The sequence below is a fragment of the Eumetopias jubatus genome, unplaced genomic scaffold (assembly GCF_037043125.1).
Source record: "Eumetopias jubatus isolate StellerSeaLion01/CBP00866 unplaced genomic scaffold, mEumJub1_p1.0 scaffold_4, whole genome shotgun sequence".
Taxonomy (NCBI): Eukaryota; Metazoa; Chordata; class Mammalia; order Carnivora; family Otariidae; genus Eumetopias; species Eumetopias jubatus.
In genome coordinates this window covers 18812966-18833358 of record NW_028274810.1, presented here as the reverse complement: position 1 = coordinate 18833358, position 20393 = coordinate 18812966, and positions in this window count along the sequence as shown.

The window sequence follows — 20393 nt, the reverse complement described above, 5'->3', positions numbered from 1 at the left end:
GTATTTTGCTATTTTTTGTCACTTGTTTGTTTTCTTACCTAGTATCTAATTCCTCTTCCTATAGCAATTAACTTTGGGGGCATTGATTCTTATCTATTTATATAGAATTTGTGCTTCTATAAACTAGGGGTGTCATGGGAGACCCAAGACAGACTCATCAGATCATTTCCTTAGGATTCTGAATCTAGATTGGACAAATACAAGCATGGGAAGAAATAGCTGGAGCACATTTGTTCTCATGCTGGTGTCCGTGTAAATAATTTCCCTAAACCTGATCTCTGACCAATATATTTTCTTCAGATTGAGTCAACGATTATAATTACTACATTTATACATGTATATACATGCATCTCTTTCTTACTTATATTAAAATATGTATTTATCTGTAAAACTAATACAAAATATTTTTTATGTTTCTGCAATTTGATATCATTTATTCATCTATATTATAAAATTTCTCTGGGTCATCGCATGGATTAAAATTCAGGAAAGAACAAGTCTCAGGGACAATGTGTCAGAGATGCTTGTACTGACTACTTGGTAATAAAATACCATGTTTTACATTATTAAAAGGACTGTCAAAACATCTAACACATTACAACAGTCCTGTGAAAACAGCTATGACACGATGTTGTGCTTTTTTTTTTTTTTTTGGTTGTCAAATGATCCTTTATTTAAACATTTTCCTTTGTAGTTAACTAGCTGGGCATTCCACCGCACCACTGTTGATGTCATGAGGATGGCGGCCATCAACATTGCAGCCCACAGACTAGTCAGTACCCAGGATTTCTTTAATGGTTCCAGAGAGTTCTCTGGCTAAAGATCAGTGTCCCATCTGTCGGGCAATATTGACAGTCTCATCAAAAGTGATATTTCCACTGTGCTTAATGTTTTTCTGCTTCTTTCTGTCTCTTGGTGGTTCCTTGTGGGCTTTGATAATCAGGGCAGAGGCAGAAGGTACCGCTTCAATCTGGGCCTGTCTCTTCTGAATGGTCAGTTTCACTGTAATCCTTAGACACTTCCAATCACTAGTTGCCTTGGTGATGTCATCACCAACCTTTTTTGGAGACAGACCCAGAGAGCTGATCTTCAGGGCCTGGGCAGACGTGGCACCGACTTCGCCATCAGTGCACGTCAGGTGCTTTGATCTCCTTGCGATCGAACTTAGGTGGCACGACGGAGGTGGTTCGTGTCGGATGAACCCGGATTCGGGACGACTGAAGAGAGTTGCACCTTTGCCTCCCCGAACCGAAAGCCAAAAGGATGTTGTACTTTCTTTGTCTAAGTGGATTCATAAAAACAGGGATGGTCTGACAGTCTTCTTAACCAGGATACAACACTGATTTTCACTACACTATATTGTTCCTTATTTTTTATGGATGCATGTTTAACTACTAAAATAAGTATTACAAGATAAATTTCCCTCAAAATATTCTTAAAATTCAGTATTTGATGACTTTATAAATCAAAACACATGTATTATTCCATTCCATTTCAGAAATAATAGCCTAAATCAGATTTGTCTCATTTATTGCCCAATGGAAAAACTAAAGAAATATAAGTATAGAATCTGCCTGTTTCATGTATTCTTTTCCCCTTAAAAAGTAAAACTTAAAACAGAAACTTTGCAGATATGGAGCACATATTTAATCCTCTTTTCCTGATATAATCATTTAAAATATTTTATCCAAATGAAATCCCAAAGTTTCACCTTTAACTAATGAAGTAGAATATTATTTTAATCCAACTGTATGCATCTTTTAGAGAGTATAGATTCAAAGACATGCCAGTAAAATATTCAAACATTAACCAAATATTTTTTTCTAGTACACAATTCTCTTTTTATTCAGTCAGTTGTCTTCTTTTGATTCCACTATACTGGAGAATGACACATTACTCGACTAATATTGACCAAGCACTAGCAAGAGAATAAAGCTTCATTTCTCAAGGATAATATTAAGGCATCAGAGTTTTATCTAAGATGGAAAAAGGATAAAGTTTAAGAGAAACTGTATTTAAAATCACTACCCGAATGGATGACATATATAACAACTAACATTCTTTGTGTAGTAAATACGAGATACTAACTATTCCTCTTCCTATTCATAGGTTCACTTATTTAATCTTATCATAACACTTTACGGTGACTAAAATTATTATCTGTTTTCTAACAGATCAAGAACTGATGCACAGAGGTTGAGTACAATGGCCAAAATCACACAGCTATGAAACAGAAGAAGGGGGATTTCAACAGATTGTATGGCTCTAGCCACTATGATAAAACTGTCAGTCAAAGCTCAGCATACTATTAGATATAGTCAGTTTCCATTAACTGCTTACTAAGATTAATATTTTCTGACAGAAGGAGAAGTATTTTGCACATTGTTGTATAAATGTTATTAGTAATACTGTATTTCATCTAATTGAAGGTGCCATCAAATATAATTCACACCATTATTTTACATACCACTAAATAGGAATTGTCAATTTAACTATATGATCTTCTCCAAATTTTTATTTTGTAATTATTAAAAGAACTCTTTTGACAGATCTGACGAAGTATTTAGAATGATATGACACTTAACATTAACACATGCACACATCTTGACCTTTTTAGTGTATTTAGCATTAATAGTATCATTTCAAGGTGCATCATAAACATCAATTATAATAGCCATCTCAGTTTCAGATATTCTAAAATGTGAAAAAAAAACATGTTTGGAAGAGATAAAATATAAAAGTAGCTGTCATTTACTGAAGACCTACAAAAACCATAGCATTCCACTCATTGTCTTTATATGGATTATATCATCAAATTTCATCAAAAGAAAACAGAGGACCAGACTGTAACAAACCCAATGTAAAGGAAGGCTGACAGCCATAAAGTCAAATTCTATCACGCTGCATAATTGTTCACAGGTAGCAACATGTTTTAAAAAAGAAATTCAAGTAAATAATAGTCGTTTGGGACTAAAAATACGTTCATAGCCACCAACTTCGACATACAAACACTAATGTGTTCTACTATAAGAGAGACTTGATTCCTTTAAATCATGTTTATTTATTACCCAAGTCAAAATTTGAGTTAAATCTTAAATCAAGCTATGATTCGGCTGAATGTCTTTTATTTTTTTAGAGTACTATGTACTCTATAGCATTCAATTGTTCCTTAAAGTTACTTACAACATAAATTTAACATATACAAACTTAAACTTAGTCATTTGGGTAATTACTAAAGACTTTTAAAGACTTACTAAAAGTTTGCCATGAATTATAATAAAGTCCTAAATTACAGTTTTAATATTTTGTTCATGACTTAAAAGGTATTATAAAAGGAATATGAAAAAGCAATGAAATATCAAGAGAAAATACAAAACCTTGTATACTAATAAAAGTTCTTCAAAATTCTGACCTCCTTTCTCATGTTATGTCCAAAAATTGGAAGTGCAGAACTCCTCAGGCATTGGTTGAAAATTTTCTATGAGCAGGATTTATAGGTGGAGAATAACTTTTTGCTTGGGCAATAATTCCACAGTATCAAAGAAGAGGTATTTCAAGAATAGCATTTTGGGAGGATCTGGTTCAAAATATGACAGCTATTCCAAAAAAGAATGGAATACCGTATGACTAGATACAATTCGGTTCTTCTTTGAAATGTCAACTAATACAAAAGAAGACAAGGAAAAGGGAAAAATAAAGAGCAGGGTGAAGGGGAATGGGACAAAAACAAAGAACAAGATGATATATTTAAATCCAACCAGTTGGGGACTGCATTAAATATAGGTAGGTTAAAGACACCAATTATAAGGCAGAGGTTGTCAGACTGTATTTTTTAAAAGAATCAATTATATTCTGCTAGAGGAAATGCACTTCATATAAAAAGAGAAAGATGGATTAAAAGTTAAAGGATGGAACAAGGTATATCAGGCAGACATTAACTAAAAGGAGGACTGACTGGCTATATTAATATCAAACAAATTATGTTTCATTAGTGATAGAGAAGGACATTTCTTAATGACAAAAGTGTCAATTCATCAAGAAGCCATAGCAATCTTTGAATGCAACTGATCAAGAGAGAGGGAAAAGACCCATTTTATCAATATCAGAAAAAAAGAAGCATTAATAGTCACTAGATAACTAACAGAATTTAAAAGGATAATAAAAGCATGAGCCAACATTATGCTAGTAAATTTAATATATGAGATGGGATAGATGAGAAAATAATCGTGGGAATATATTAATTACTAATAAATTTAACAGAAATATATCTATACAGATTTTTAGTAATTTTAATCATTAATGTTTTTCAAAGAAGTTGTCTATCCAATTAAAATTCTCTGAATTTTTCCTTAAGGACAAGATCAAGTTATTTTTAATACATTAATTCATCACAAGGGTGCCTGGGGCGCTCAGTCGTTAAGCATCTGTCTTTGGCTCAGGTCATGATCCCAGGGTCCTAGGATCGAGCCCCGCATCAGGCTCTGTGCTCTGAGGGAAGCCTGCTTCTCCCTCTCCCACTCCCCCTGCTTGTGTTCCCTCTCTTGCTGTGTCTCTCTCTGTCAAATAAATAAAATTTTTAAAAAATTTTTTAAAGATACAGGCATATCTCATTTTACTTTGCTCTATTGTGCTTTGCAGATCTTTTTTTCCCTTTTTTTGACAAAATGAAGATTTGTGGCAACCCTGCTTTGAGGAAGTCTATCGGTGCTATTTTTCCAGTAGCATTTACTTACTGTGTATCTGTTTCATATTTTGGTAATTCCCACAATATTTCAAACTGTTTTATTATTATTATATTTGTTATGGTGATCTGTGATCAGTGATCTTTGATGTTGCTATTGTAATTGGGGTGCCACAAACCATGCCCATTTAAGACTGCAAACTTAATCCATAAATGTTGGGTTTGTTCTGACTGCCCCATTGACTGGCAAACCCCATATCTCTCCCTCTCTTCAAGCTTCCCTATTCTCTGAGACACAATATTGAAATCAAGCCAATTAATAACTCTACAATTGCCTGTAAATGTTCAAGTGAAAGAAGAGTCATATGTATCTCACTTTAAATCAAAAGCTAGAAAATGATTAAGCTTAATGAGGAAAGCATGACAAAAGCTGAGATAAGCCAAGGCTAAGCCTCTTGAATCAGCCAAATTGTGACTGCAAAAGAAAATTTCTTGAAGGAAATTAAAAATTATACTCCAATGAACACACAATTTAAAAAAAAAAAAGTGAAAAAGCCTTATTCCTAACATGGAGAAAGTTTGAGTGATCTCGATAGAAGATCAAACCAGCCATAACATCCCTTTAAACCAGAGCCTAATATAGAGCAAGGCCTTAACTCTAATTCTGTGAAGGCTGAGAGAGGTGGGAAAGCTTCAGAAGAAAAGTTTGAAGCTAGTAGAGGTTGGTTAGAAACCATCTCCGTAATATAAAAGTGCACGGTGAAGCAGCAAGTGCTGATGGAGAAACTGCATCAAATTATCCAAAAGATCTAGCTAAGACAATTAATGAAGGTGGATACATGAGACCACAGATTTCCAGTGTGGACAAAACAGCCTTCTAGTGGAAGAAGATGCCATCTAAGTGTCTTTAGCAGCTGGGGAAGGCAGGCACACATTTACTCTCTTTCTTCTGCAGTAGCGATTGCTGGCCTCCTCTAGCTGGAAGATGTGTCACCCTGGGAAGAATGGTGATGTGGGCAAATTTCCTCTTACCCACTCCAAGGTGTCCAAATTCATTTTTACATATACATATGTGTATGTGCGTGTGTGTGTGTAGACTGAAAGAGCCTACACACACAGCAGAGTATGCTGAAATGTCTCTTCTGAAAATCTGGACTTCTACAGAGGCTCTAGTCTGTGGGTGTCTGCACAAGTTAGATTTTCCCAGGTGTTCCTACACTTGTCCAAGAGGAGCTGAAGCCAGTTTACAGGCTCCAGTCCATACCACAGTCTATACTGAGGTCTCTCTGCCTATTACCCATTGCAAAGCTGGGTGAGATGCTTCCCGGGTCCCTTGGCCTATGATGGTGGAATCCACAAATCTCAAAGAGGCACTTTTGTTTGTGAATGGATGTGAAATTCTAGTTGTTAAAGGAGATACAAAAACAAGGCATGTCTTCTCTCACCATGAATGTTGACATCACTTCTACATTTCTAAGTTATATTTGGGTAAGGTTTCTAGCTTTTTTGAGAACTAAATGAAATCATTGATTTTAAGACTTTTTATTCATATATATGCATTTAATGCAATAAATATTCCTTTGGGTACTACTTTAGTAGCAACTATCCAGTTTTGACATGCCAGATTTATTAAAATTCATTTCCAAAATTTGGCTGTCTCTGAAAATTATACATTACTTAAAGTTGTTTAATTGTTTGAATTCCCGCAGTAAGAGATTTTATATATATCCTTTAATTACTGTTTGCCAGTTTAATTCTATCACAGGAGAAATTATTTTGAATGATTTCAGTCATTTGAAATTTGCAGAAGCTCTTTTTAGGCCCTAAGATACTTGAGTCCATGTACATTTGAAAAGAAGTTTATTGTTATCTTTAAGATTTTCTATGTATTTACTGCATTTTTCCTGATTTCTACTGTGGGTACTTTTATTTATTCTGTCTGCTTTATAATACTTACACTCAAGCAATGTACATCATCTTAATTTATTCTTTTTCAATACTGTGTTGTATCTTCTACACCATTTTCATTTTCATAAAAAATTAGAATAAACTTGCCAAATGCTACAAAGATGTCTTCTGAGTTTATTTGAATCTATAAGTCTATTTGGTAAGAAAATCCTTAAGTGACTTTGCGTTTTCTCATCCACATATAGTTTATACTTGTATTTTCTTTCCTGCACAATATTTGCTTTAAAATGAATAATTCTTTCATTGGCTTACTCTTTTTTATGTAACTATTGCTAATTTGTCTCATAAACTACATGAATCAGCTTTGAACAACATTTGCTCAGTTATATGGCCTTCTTCCAAGGCCACACATCTCTAAATACTGATGTAAACAAAGTTCAAATCTTCCTTTAAGACATTTATTTTTCAAATTTAAATCCAAGTTTGAATCAAGTTTAAAATAAGTGTTATAGATATCAACTTGTATTTGGCCTAAATAAAAAAAAAATGTATAGAAAAAGGCTATTCCTAACCTTACTTTAAGCTCTCATTGTAAGGATATCTACCCAGAATTTTACCTAGAGCCATACATGTGGTGGCTGTGGTGCTATGTAGCTGATTCCTTCCACTTGGTGCAGGGATGTCACATGGAACCACCTACAAACCAAATTTCTCTCTCTTCTTAATTATTTGTAACAATTCCATGGGTATGTAGATGAAGGAAATGTGGAAGTACCATGGAAATAAGTGAGCTAGGTGAATAAACCACATGATCATGTATATTACTTGTGTTTTCAGGAACTTACATCTGATCTTGAATATACTTCCAATGAAGAAAGGATGCTATTGCACATAGTCAGTTTCATGATCTATTAGGTCAGATAACATTTAGGTCATGATAAGTGGGTCAGTTTGCAAGGGTTCTGTTGTTCCATGATCTGGTGATTGGTTCATCTCAATAACAATGTAAGAACTGTTTCTCAATAGAAAAAATATGAAGTCTCCAAATATGGAGTAGGTAGGCTATAAAACCCTAGAAGCATATTTTGTGGCTCTCCTTTCAGAAATTGTTTCAGTCTCCATAGAGCATCCTGATCTGCCACAGACACTTCAAGCAACATTTGATCTGCTCAAGGTCAGAACTGCTTGCACCATGCCATAAGGCGATGGATAGAATTATTCTCCTCTAGGAATTTTTCCAAAACACACACTCCTTCTCTCCTGAGAGAGATCAGTACACAGAGAGTGATATGTTAAGCATATCGTATTCAGTGGAGACCTTAGAAATTGTTCTATGACATGTACAAGAGCAGCAAAAATATCTTCCTTTCTCTTTTTTTCCATTTTAGAAGTATTCTGACATGCTCAATACTTCTGTCTCTCCAAAACTACACTGTGTGTAGGTTTTCAAATTTCTCTGACACTTCTCTCCTACCTTCTAACATATATAGATATTACTTAGACTTCTATGGTACTTTTTACTCCTTGTTCCTCAGGTCACATTACTTTGATGTTTTCAATATAAAGGCAAGAATGAGAAAGTATGGAACTAAATTATAATGAAACCACATAGTTGTTGTGGACTTAATGACAAACAATTAGATTGTGTTCTTGTCCCCTTCCAGGTTGAAGTCAACTGCTTCTGTTGTTCTCTATTTACTGGACCAGAGAAAAATCAAAACTAGCCAGCTCAGTGGTAGTGAACCCCATGAAAGGATGCAGGCTGACTTGCTCCTATAAATAAGAGATGCCAAGAGAAGCTTCTTCCATTGCTTGTATCACCTAATTACATTTATGATAATATTGCTATTTTTACAAGATTCATCTGTCTTCCTCATAAGCCATACAAACAAGTAAAATAGATTTTAATGTCAGGAACATTCTCTTCTGACACACATCCCAGAGCTAAGAGAACAACCAGAATGGGTGAGTGTTCACATCTTCACTCCCAGAGTACACTGCAAGTTGGACTTGTCTCCAAATTCCATTCATTTTCTGATTTTCATGATAACCATTTGAACTGGAGGCTCATTTTGGTTTCCTACATTATAAAATATTAGTAATACCTCAAATCCAGGATATAGCCTTTACCCATGTCACGCTCCCTCAAAAACAATCACTCCTGTATATATGTGCCTTTGAAGAAGACAGGGTGGAATAATTTTAGTGAAAACTTGTGGTAGTATCATTCAAAATACTTTAGGGTGGGGGCATGGATCTTCATCATGGAAATGATGCAAGCTTCTCTTTATCATATTTAGATTTTAGTGTAGCTATTTTGTAGATATGTTAGAGTTTTTGTTCATTGCTCATCTATATCTTTTATAGGTACCTAGAAATCAATTCAACATTACCAGTGGTTCTTTTGGTGCTATCTTCTGATTACCTCTCCAGTTATGCTACCTATTATGATACCCATTCTAACTTTTATTTGGCTGGCTGGATGCTGCCATTTGGACTCTGCCACCCAACATATTTGCTTCTTTGCTTCAGGGAGCTTATTTTGCATGGCAGCTTCTCCTACTCTTATCTCCAGCCTACAAAGGAAAGCTACTAGAGAGTTTTTAAAGAATGTTGGTGATGCCCTAATCCTAGTGCGTTGCTGAAGATTTATTTTCAATGTTCTCTGAGATGAGAAAAGTTGTGTGAAATTAGATTATAGAAATTTTCGGTACGCCTGATTGAATTTCTTCCTCAACCTTAAGCCACAGCACCTTTGAAATCCAAATATCTTTTAGTATGAATTGTTATTAAATTGATATTTCAAACTATCAACTGAGTAAGCAGTTGTTTAAACTAATGCATGACATTCAGAAACGATATAAGTATCCTTATATCAATACATTTATGTCAAACTAAAGCTAGAATCCATACTACCTGTTCTATCTTTACTTACTGTCCATTTTTACATTTATTATTAATACATATGTTAATTTTTAGAGAGAAACATATACACTGTTATATTTATAGGTCAAAAATGGTCAAATATAATTTCATATGATTCAACCTAAGAAATAAACAAAAACCCATTTCATTTTAAGGAACATTTGAGGTTCTCTTGGATTTTCTGAGATCTGACTCTACTTACAGGTGAAAAGGGAATGGGAGCAATGTGAGGAAAACTCTTTTGTAAGGTCACTAGTTCAAGTGAGGTAATTATAGGGTTTCTAGGCAAGCCAGGTGTAACTTCTCAAGTAGCTGATGTAAGGCTGCCTATACTGGCAATGGTGTTGGGCATTTAGTATCAACTGAGTTGACCTAAAAATGACTGAAAGAAATGTCCTGTCTCTGCAACTCCAGTGATTGGAGTTTTACTGTTTCCAAATCTGTGCCCAGTTTTTTTTTTCTGCAGGATACCTAGACATATTTGTAAATTCAACTGATGCTCTAACTCAGTAACTCATGGCATCAGATTTGCATGTGATTTTAAGTATGTTACTCCTGATTTTAAGTATATCAAAGAAATTGTTTCAGGACAGTGATAAAATCTTTTTAGTTCTTTATCATGTTTTAAACTAGGAATTTAAAGTTCTTAGCTTGCCTCTATTTTTCTTGAACTTCTCCATTTCAGACAGAAACTGCCACCCTACCCCCATGTATCTTGCATTGTTTATTTGCAACAAAATGGCCAATCACAATAGTATTTCATTCCAGGTGACTATGAATAATAATTTAAGTATTTTCCTGTTACATTTCATGAATTACCAATGTCCTATTTCCCAATGGTAATTGAGTCTCACTGAAAACCTAAGAATGTCAGATAATCAATCTCAGTTTCCCATCTTTGAGGAATATTTGCCCACAACCATTTCTAGTTACACCATAGATTGTCATTAAAGATGTATGGAAAGGAAGATAAATTATTTTAGGTATTACAACAGCTATTTAAAACAGAAAAACAGATGCTTATAAAATTTTTACAAGTTTTAAAGGAGTTAGTTTCAGGCTAGGGCTTTTCAAATGTTTGCCAGAAAAAAGAGAACATCTCTGCCACAGTTGCAAACATGGAAAACCACGAGGTCACCGCTGCAACTATTGGGTCAACTATGCACTCTTTACCTGAAATTCAGGCATCCAGAATCAGGGAATTAGTACCAGAATTTCCACAATGTCATGGACACTGGAAAGTGAAACCCAGATTTTGGCTCTGCACCACCTTCCAATATCACAGAGTGATTCATCATTGGAACATCCATCATCTTGCTCAACAACCTAATGTAGCAGGTAGTTGACCTCTGTTTAACTATTGTCTTTCTAATTTTATAAAGCAACATAGTTTGTGGAGCTAATCTACATCTAGAACCTAATTAACATCAAGGGGAATTAAAAGAAATGTCCTATCTCTGCAACGCAGGAAAAAAAAAATAGGAGGGGATTGAGATGTATGCAGAAGGCCAATCAGTTATATCCAGTCAAACTTAAAGGCCAGCATATTGAATGGGCAGAATTGTTAAATTACAAAAAAGGATGACTATCTTTGGAGTGGAAAAGAGTGTGAGCTAGCAACCAGATTTTTCAGATAATGAGAAGAATTAAACTTACTGGTATCCTGGATCAAATACATGAATTATTTTTTTGATCATGGTTGGCAAACTATTTTTGTGGCCTGTTTTTATAAAGTTCGTGAGCTAAAAATGTATTTTATGTTTTTTAAAGTGTTGGGGAAAAGTGTAAAAAAAAAAGATAACAGATATCTTATGTCATGTGCAAACCCTAAAATACTTATTATCGGGCCTTTTTCCCAAATATGTCTCCTTACCCTCTGTTAGATGAGAACAAATAAGTCAGAGAGCAATAATTCATTAGAATTTAGTATCCATGATGCAACTGGATTTGTGTCTTTTTCCTGTACTCAATCCTAGTATGGTGTCTGATACCTGGTACACACTAAATACTTAAGTGTTGAATAAAAGTAATTTACAACACTGCTAATCTTTAGCAGACTTTAGCATGATCTCTGTATATGGTGTCTTTTTGTACACACCTGTTAACATTGTCATTCAGATAATGCATGTTATTCTAGATTGATATGCATGTCAAAGTGTTGCACTGACTCATATCCAACCACATATAAAATCAAGCCTGGTTTTGATAAGAGCTTTATCACCAGTCAGTTTCTATCCAACTTTGGTCTCTTCCTCTTCTGGTGAAATTTATCTCCAGCAATATATTCCATGTCACTGAAACCTATTAATCCAGTGTAATGGCATTTTATCCATACCTCTGTATGCATTAGAAAAGGAAAACAGAACAACAACAACAAAACTCTATTAAGGGATAGATTTGCCTTTGTAACACCCAAGGACTCATGTGCAGAATAAATTCCTTTTACTACAGACATGACAAATAATTACTTTAACTGGGAATATAATGTGCTTTAATACCATTTTTCTATGTATTTTTGTTTTGAACACCTGAATGAACAGATCTATATTTTTGAAGATATTTTTCTCCGTATGACAGTGTTGTTTAAATTGTCTAAAACTAATATTTCAGATTTTATATTTATAAGTACACAATTTACATAATATAAAAGATACTCTGTACATGTATGTTTGAAAATGTTCAAATAAAGACAAAGAATATCACAAAATCAAACAGCAGGAGGAGTATTCTAGTATTGGAATGAGTGAGCATTACATAAAATGCAAATAAATTGTATATGATTAAAGAGAAGAATGATGTCCTATAAGCTCTTTTGTCTCTAGATATGTTATTGAAATTTCAAATGGATTTTACTAATGACAACATAATTTTCTTTTAAATATTTTGCCAATACAGAGACAAATATGCTATTTAGGTGCTTGCTTCTTGAGTGAATTTTATGAAGTGATTTTTCTAAGCAAAAGCTTTGTAGCACCAAGGTTATAACCTAAGGCAGTGGAAAACTGATACTTTAATTTTTTCCATCCTTAGGAAATTGGTTAATTTCTCAAGTTAAAGTCCCTTTGAATAAATATGTGAGAACCTTTTTATAAATGAAAAATCAATTATATATTTATAATTAACTCACTAAAACTACAATTATAATTAACTCACGGATAAAATCAAAACCATATTTTTTTCCTGAAAAATAAATTTGACAAATCATAATATCTACTTTCTGGGAAAAATAATCTTTTATTTCAAATATCTTCTATTTTCTTAAATAGGTTTCTCTTTAGATTTAAGGATGCATTTGTAAGTATTAAATTAATAAATGATATATTTCTAAACACTAGGCATTCAGGATGTTAGTATAATTTTGGAAAGACAAAAAAAAGTTCTCAAAATCTACCTAATTGGTTAGAAAAATACAATGTATTTAATATTTCCTTAACATAGGCAAAAATATTTTTAAAATATTGTTCACAATTTCTTTTTATATTTTATGTTGTATAATTTCAAATAAATTTACCCTTCCTTTAAACACTCTTAAATCTGGCATTTGCTATTAAGAAAAGAAAGTAAATTATGAACTACAGTAGTCAGATTTTACTACCAGTTTTGACTTTTTAAAACTTTTCTGGGTTTCTGGAATTTTTTGATTTTTAATTTATAAGTGTCTGTTCCTATTTCCACCTCTAGCCATAATAAATTAGAAGTCTCATGCCAGATTTAGAAATCATAGCTGTGGATTATTTACCTTATATAGTATAAATTTTCACATGAACAGTTGGATGCTACAGTGAGTATAGTATTTCTTGTGGACTGACAGCCAACATAAATGGTTCACAAAGAACAGGAGCAAACACACAGAAAGAAACAGAGATGCTGCTGGAGTTCTAATGTTCAATCTGCATTCTTACCTTTGGTTTCTGTGAAACACAACTCTATTTGTAGAAAGCTTTCTCTAATTTATTGAATTATTGGTTATTTTCCCTCAAATTGGTTTTGTTGCAAAAGAGGCATAATTAATGGAAAAGCCCTATTCTCTTCATTGTTCTAGTAATGCCATCAGTAGTTCTCCTAATCAAAAGTGCAACCTTATTAACCTGGAATTACAATTTAATACAATGTGGGTTTTAAAATATCTTATAAAAACTGTATGCTTCAGTTTTAAAATTTTTCTGTTCTTTGTATATACATATTTTTCATTTTTGTAGATTTAAAAAAAATAAGTCTTTAGATTCTTAGTTAACATACAGTGTAATATTTGTTTCAGGTGTATAATTTAGTGATTCATCTCTTCCATACAATACCTGGTGCTCATCACAAGTGTCCTCCTTAATCCCCATCACCTTATTTAACCCATCCCCTCCACCCACTTCCCCTCTGGGAACCATCAATTTGCTCTCTATAGTTAACTAGTGTATATATTTTTATTCATGATTCACAAATATTTATTGAGCTACTACTGTGAAAATGTCACCGGGTCAAGTATCATATAGTTGTATTTTTCTCTCTTGTATTTTCCCTGGTTTTTGAGTTGAAAATAATTGTCTTGCTTTTCTGAATAATCACACTTTATTATTTATAATTTTAATATAGTCATGTTTCTACCTTATAATAATATGATTAATGTATATGACCAATATCTTCTTCTAGAATTTAAGATCTATTCATACATCTTAATATATTAAAATACCATAATACAGAGATGATCAAGATATTTGTTGAAGGACTGTGGGTTATTGATCATTAGCCTCTCTATTTTATTGTTTTTATTACTCCCTATTAGATGAAAATTTCTATTTTATAAAATCCAAGTTGTGGTTGCAGTTGCCTGTGTCAGAGGCATAATTTTATTCTTCAGCTTCCGGTGACGGGAATGACCTTGGCCCACGATCCTTTACTCCATAACTCTCTTTGTATAAACTAAGCACTGATTCCCTCACTGCTTCCTGATATTCATTTTAAACAATTATGATAATCTTAGCCTAGGCCTTGATAGTCTTTTAACCATTAATTTTATAATATTTTTCAAACTTCTTGACATTCAAAACTATAGTTTCATTTACCACTTCTTTGTTAATGATTAGTTAATCTGCATCTTTTGTGTTAATTCTTCATTTAATTTCCCTATTCCCATTTGCTTCATAGATTCTTGACTATCCAGTTTATATATTGAAGTACCCAGGTATTCTTACTCTTCCTACTGGTGGAAGCTTCCCCTCCCTGAAACAGAGCCTCTAGTAACATGGAACCCAAGGGTATGCTAAAAGAAGGCTAAAAACCCTGACGTGTCCTATTGGGAATGATGATAAGTGGGGCTCACTTATACTTCCAAATGTTGATATGCTACTATTTTTGGATCTATTATTTGGGGATTAAAGACCATATAATAATTATTGATTTAGAGGGTCAAATGGTGATTTCCAAGATAATGGCTTAGATGCACTTTCAAGGCTGATGAAAAGGCTGTTTATAAGGCTGGGAGCTGTGGGTGGTTCAGTAGACCAGTATTTCCATGATCATGTGTCCATTGCCATACTGCATTTGTTGTAAATTAGACCTTTTTAAAAAAGTTATTATTTAAATTCCAGTTAGTTAATATATACTGTAATATTAGTTTCAGATATACAATTTAGAACTACAGCAGAACACTCATGAAAGAAATTGAAGAAGACACAAAAAATGGAAAAACATTCCATGCTCATGGATCAGAAGAATAAACATTGTTGAAATGTCTCTGCTACCCAGAGCAATCTATACCTTCAATGTCATCCCGATCAAAATTCCAATGACATTTTTCAAAGTGGTGGAACAAACAATCCTAAAATTTGTATGGGATCAGAAAAGACCCGGAATCACCAAGGAAATGTTGAAAAAGAAAGACAAAGCTGGGGGCATCACGTTGCCCCATTTCAAGCTATATTACAAAGCAGTGATCACCAAGGCAGCATGGTACCGGTGCAAAAACAGACATATAGACCAACGGAACAGAATAGAGAGCCCAGATATGGACCCTCAACTCTATGGTCAAATAATCTTCGACAAAGCAGGAAAAAATATGCAATGGAAAAAAGACAGTCTCTTCAATAAATGGTGCTGGGAAAATTGGACAGCCACATGCAGAAGAATGAAATTTGACTATTCTCTAACACCATACACAAAGGTAAACTCAAAATGGATGAAAGGCCTCAACGTGAGACAGGAATCCATCAAAATCCTAGAGGAAAACATAGGCAGTAACCTCTTTGACCTTGGCCACAGCAACTTCTTTCAAGATACATCTCCAGAAGCTAGTGAAACAAAAGCAAAAATGAACCTTTGGGACTTCATCAAGATAAAAAGCTTCTGCACAGCAAAGGAAACAGTTAACAAAACAAAGAGGCAACCCACAGAATGGGAGAAGATATTTACAAGTGACATTATAGATAAAGGGCTGGTATCCAAGATCTATAAAGAACTTCTCAAACTCAACACCCAAAAAACAAATAATCCAGTCAAAAAACGGGCAGAAGACATGAACAGACACTTCTCCAAAGAAGACATACAAATGGCTAACAGACACACGAAAAAATGTTCATCATCATTAGCCATCAGGGAAATTCAAATCAAAACCACATTGCGATACCACCTTACACCAGTTAGAATGGCAAAAATGGACAGGGAAAGAAACAACAAATGTTGGAGAGGTTGTGGAGAAAGGGGAACCCTCTTACACTGTTGGTGGGAATGCAAGTTGGTACAGCGACTTTAGAAAACAGTGTGGAGGTTCCTCAAAAAGTTAAAAATAGTGCTACCCTATGACCCAGCAATTGCACTCCTGGGTATTTACCCCAAAGACACAGATGTAGTGAAAAGAAGGGCCATATGCACCCCGATGTTGATAGCAGCAATGTCCACAATAACCAAGCTGTGGAAAGAGCCGAGATGCCCTTCAACAGATGAATGGATAAAGAAGATGTGGTCCATATGCACAATGAAATATTACTCAGCCATCAGAAGGGATGAATAGCCAACTTTTACATCAACATGGATGGGGCTAGAGGAGATTACGCTAAGTGAAAGAAGTCAAGCAGAGAAAGTCAATTACCATATGATTTCACTTATTTGTGAACATAAGGAATAGCTTGGAGAACATTAGGAGAAGGAAGGGAAAAATGAAGGGCGGGGGAATCGGAGGGAGAGATGAACCATGAGAGACTATGGACTCCGAGAAACAAACTGAGGGTTTTAGAGGGGAGGGGGGTGGGGGCATGGGTTAGCCTGGTGATGGGTATTAAGGAGGGCACGTACTGCATGGAGCACTGGGTGTTATACGAAAACAATGGATCGTGGATCACTACATCAAAAACTAATGATGTATTGTATGGTGACTAACATAACATAATAAAATAAAAAAAATTAGTGATTCAACACTTCCATACAACACCAGGTCTCATCAAGGCAAGTGCATTCCTTAATCCCCATCGCTTATGTAATTTATCCCCTGACACACATCCCCTCTGGTAACCATCAGTTTGTTCTCCATAGTAAAGAGTCTGTCTCTTGGTTTGCCTCTCTCTCTCTCTTTTTTTCCCCTTTGCTCATTTATTTTCTTAAATTTCACATATGAGTGAAATCACATGGTATTTGTCTTTCTCTGACTGACTTATTTCACTTAGTATAATAGTCTCTAGCTCCATCTATGTTGCAAATGGCAAGATTTCATTATCTTTTTTTTATGGCTGAGTAATACACACACACACACACACACACACGTACACACACACACACACCTACCACATCCTCTTTATCCATTCATCAACTGATGGATTCATGGGCAATTTCCATAATTTGGCTGTTGTAGATAATTCTGCTATAAATATTGGGGCGCATGTATCCCGCTGAGATAGTATTTTTGTATTTTTTGAGTAAATACCTAGTAGTGCAATTGATGGATTGTAGGGTAGTTCTATTTTTAACTTCTTGAGGAACCTCCATACTGCTTTCCAGAGTGGCTGCACCATTTTGGAAATTAGACCTTCTGGTTTGGGGCAATGTTATGTATGATTCCCTGTCAGTGAATCAAACACTCAGCCCTCCAATAATTGCTGGTTAAGGCCCTCTGAAAAAGAATGATATAACCATAACTGAAATATATGTAGGTTCCAATCAAGATGACCTGAAGAAAGGCTTCCAATTCAATAATCTTACCATAAAGTAACTGGTTGGTCTTCTCAAGGGATGGTGCTATTTTACAGACTCAACACTGATTGTTCTTGCTGACTGGTTGTATATTTGCTGTGTACCTTTCTTATGTATGGGATCACAGCTATTGGGCCAATGAAAAACCTTGCCACCATGGCCACTCTGTCTTCCCACTCTGTTGCGATGTCTCATGTAAGAACTCTAATAATATCAGTCATTAAATCTTTCTGTTCACTCATTACTTAGAGACTTTTTGTGGTGAATACCATGTGGTGAGTGTTAGCAAGTAATACAAAATAACTTTACCCACTATGTACCTACTCTCATAGAATCATCAACATGCAGTTTTTTTGGTGCAGACCTCTTTATTCCTGAGCTTCTATTGTCATTCTCTAATGTATTGATTATATCCAGCTAGCATCAGCTAAGTTCCATGTTTAAAATTACTAATCCTTTAGAATCAAACACCTGAGATTTGCCTCCTTTTGTTTATTCACTTCTACAAATATCTTATCCAATCATAGCATCAGTAACATTTTAACAGAAGCACTGCTACAGTCCGCCAGTGATTATTATTTATCTGACACCAGTGATGGGGTTAGACTGGCAGGTGACCCCTACTCTCAGGAAGAGGACACAACTTTGAGAGAGGAAGCTTCCTTTAGGCGATGGTATTCCTCTAGAGGAAATCAGCTTTGTGCCACAAACAACCAACAGTCCCTGTGGTTAGGAAAACAAGTACCTCAGCCTTGAAGAGAGGTTCTAATTGTTGTTCCATTGCATTCATGCTTTCCTTCTTATTTTTAATGCCATTCCTGGCACATCTTCTTTTATTCTCCAGTGGTCATTTTCCACATTCCACTTTGCACTTTCCTTTCAATTTACTATACAAGTATTTTTCAAAATAATGTTATCAAGAATCAACACTGATCATATCACTCTCCACTCACAACCACCAGCAAATATCTGTCTTCTAAGGAATTATAGTCTCCCATCTGAATTTGCTATTAGAAGTTTTGAAACATCTTCTATTTGATTTATATCACAATTGACCCTATATATTTTATGCCTTGTGATTATCCTTTATTTAATATTTGCATGCTCCCCTGACTTCAAAATCTTGTTGTGAAAATAATATACATTTATGCAAATGAAATAGCAAAGATGCCACACTTTAATTTATACTGAAGTGTGAAATTACTATGCAATTGGTAACACAGACTTGTGGAATAGTAAGCACATTTTTCATGGTTTATTCGAAGATGTGCAAGGTAAAAGGAAGGAGATGGTATTCCAGGTATTGGAGAACATAGAGAGATGGGTAAGTGAGGTGTGTATAGCCTTTCCAAGGACAACATAGAGGACAGTCTGAACAACAACAACAAAAAGAAAAAGGTTTTCATTGGTGACTAATGGGGGGATACAGATGTAAAATAAGGATGGTTTTAGATTATTAATGACCAGAACTACCATTTCACCAAATTTGAATTTTATACCTTTTAAGGGAGTGGAATGATAAAAGGGGTTTTCAGATTAATCTGAAAAGAACATATTTGCTCTATGATTTATTCAGGATTTTTCTTTGTATCAATTGGAAAATATGTCATTTTTACTTATTTCAATATAATGTATGAGTTCAAAATAATAACAATTATTGACAATTTTTACTTTTCTCTAGTTAAATTAAGGAGCTTACCATATATTAAGAAAACTCAATATACGGAAGAACTTTTTATGCCTTCTTAACTCTAATTTAAGCAATGGAGTATCTCTGAAAAAGAGAAATGTAGAGCAACTGGTGGAGAGAGAAGAAGTCATCAATAAAGTTGTTGCTATTTTTGTTGGGTTATCTAACTGCAGCTATTCATACCGATTGGAATTATGCAAACATTTGAAGAAATAATATAGTATAGGAGAAAATTGCTGGAGTGATTATCTGTGAAATTGGTCATAATCTTAATCAAAACCAACCCATTATAAGATATTGCAATAGGTAGTTAGACAAGGTGATACAGAATTTTAGAAGTTCTTTGATTGCTTCTTTTTCTTCTTTTCAGTGAAATAAAATGCAAAGTTATAAAATAAAAGGGAGGATGGAGAAAGATTGCTGGATGCCTGAGGAGCAAAAACAGTGTCTGAAATATCACTCAGGCAGTGGGAAGATGAAGGGATTGGACGAATATAGAAAAATGGCTTGGCAATGCTATGGACATGTGAGGATGATGATAGTGGACATAATATGATTCCAGTGAAAAATTTAAGGGGTAAGCAACTTTAGTTGAGATATCGTAAAAATAAAGTGGCTTAAACAGCTGTAAGTTTATTTCTGTTTCCAGTAACAGATCTGAGGTAATTGCTCCAAGTTAGTATGGAATTCTACTCTGGCTACTGACAATCATTCAATGCCCTAATTTATTCCCAGACTTAATCTTGGCTTTTCCCTAGGGGCTGACTTTATCTGCATGTTCAAATATAGCTAACAAATTTATTCCGGGCTGTGGGAAAGAGAGGAAGATCATTTGCTTAAATTTTTTTATAAGTAAAAAAGAAGACAAAGGATGAAAACATCACTTCTGCTAACATTTAATTGGTGAAAAACTAAGATGTGGGCACAGCCTGCCATAGCGGTATAAGATGATGGAAAGTGTATCTACCTGGACATACATCTACTGCAGAAGAAGATGATGGATTGTACTAACATCCAATG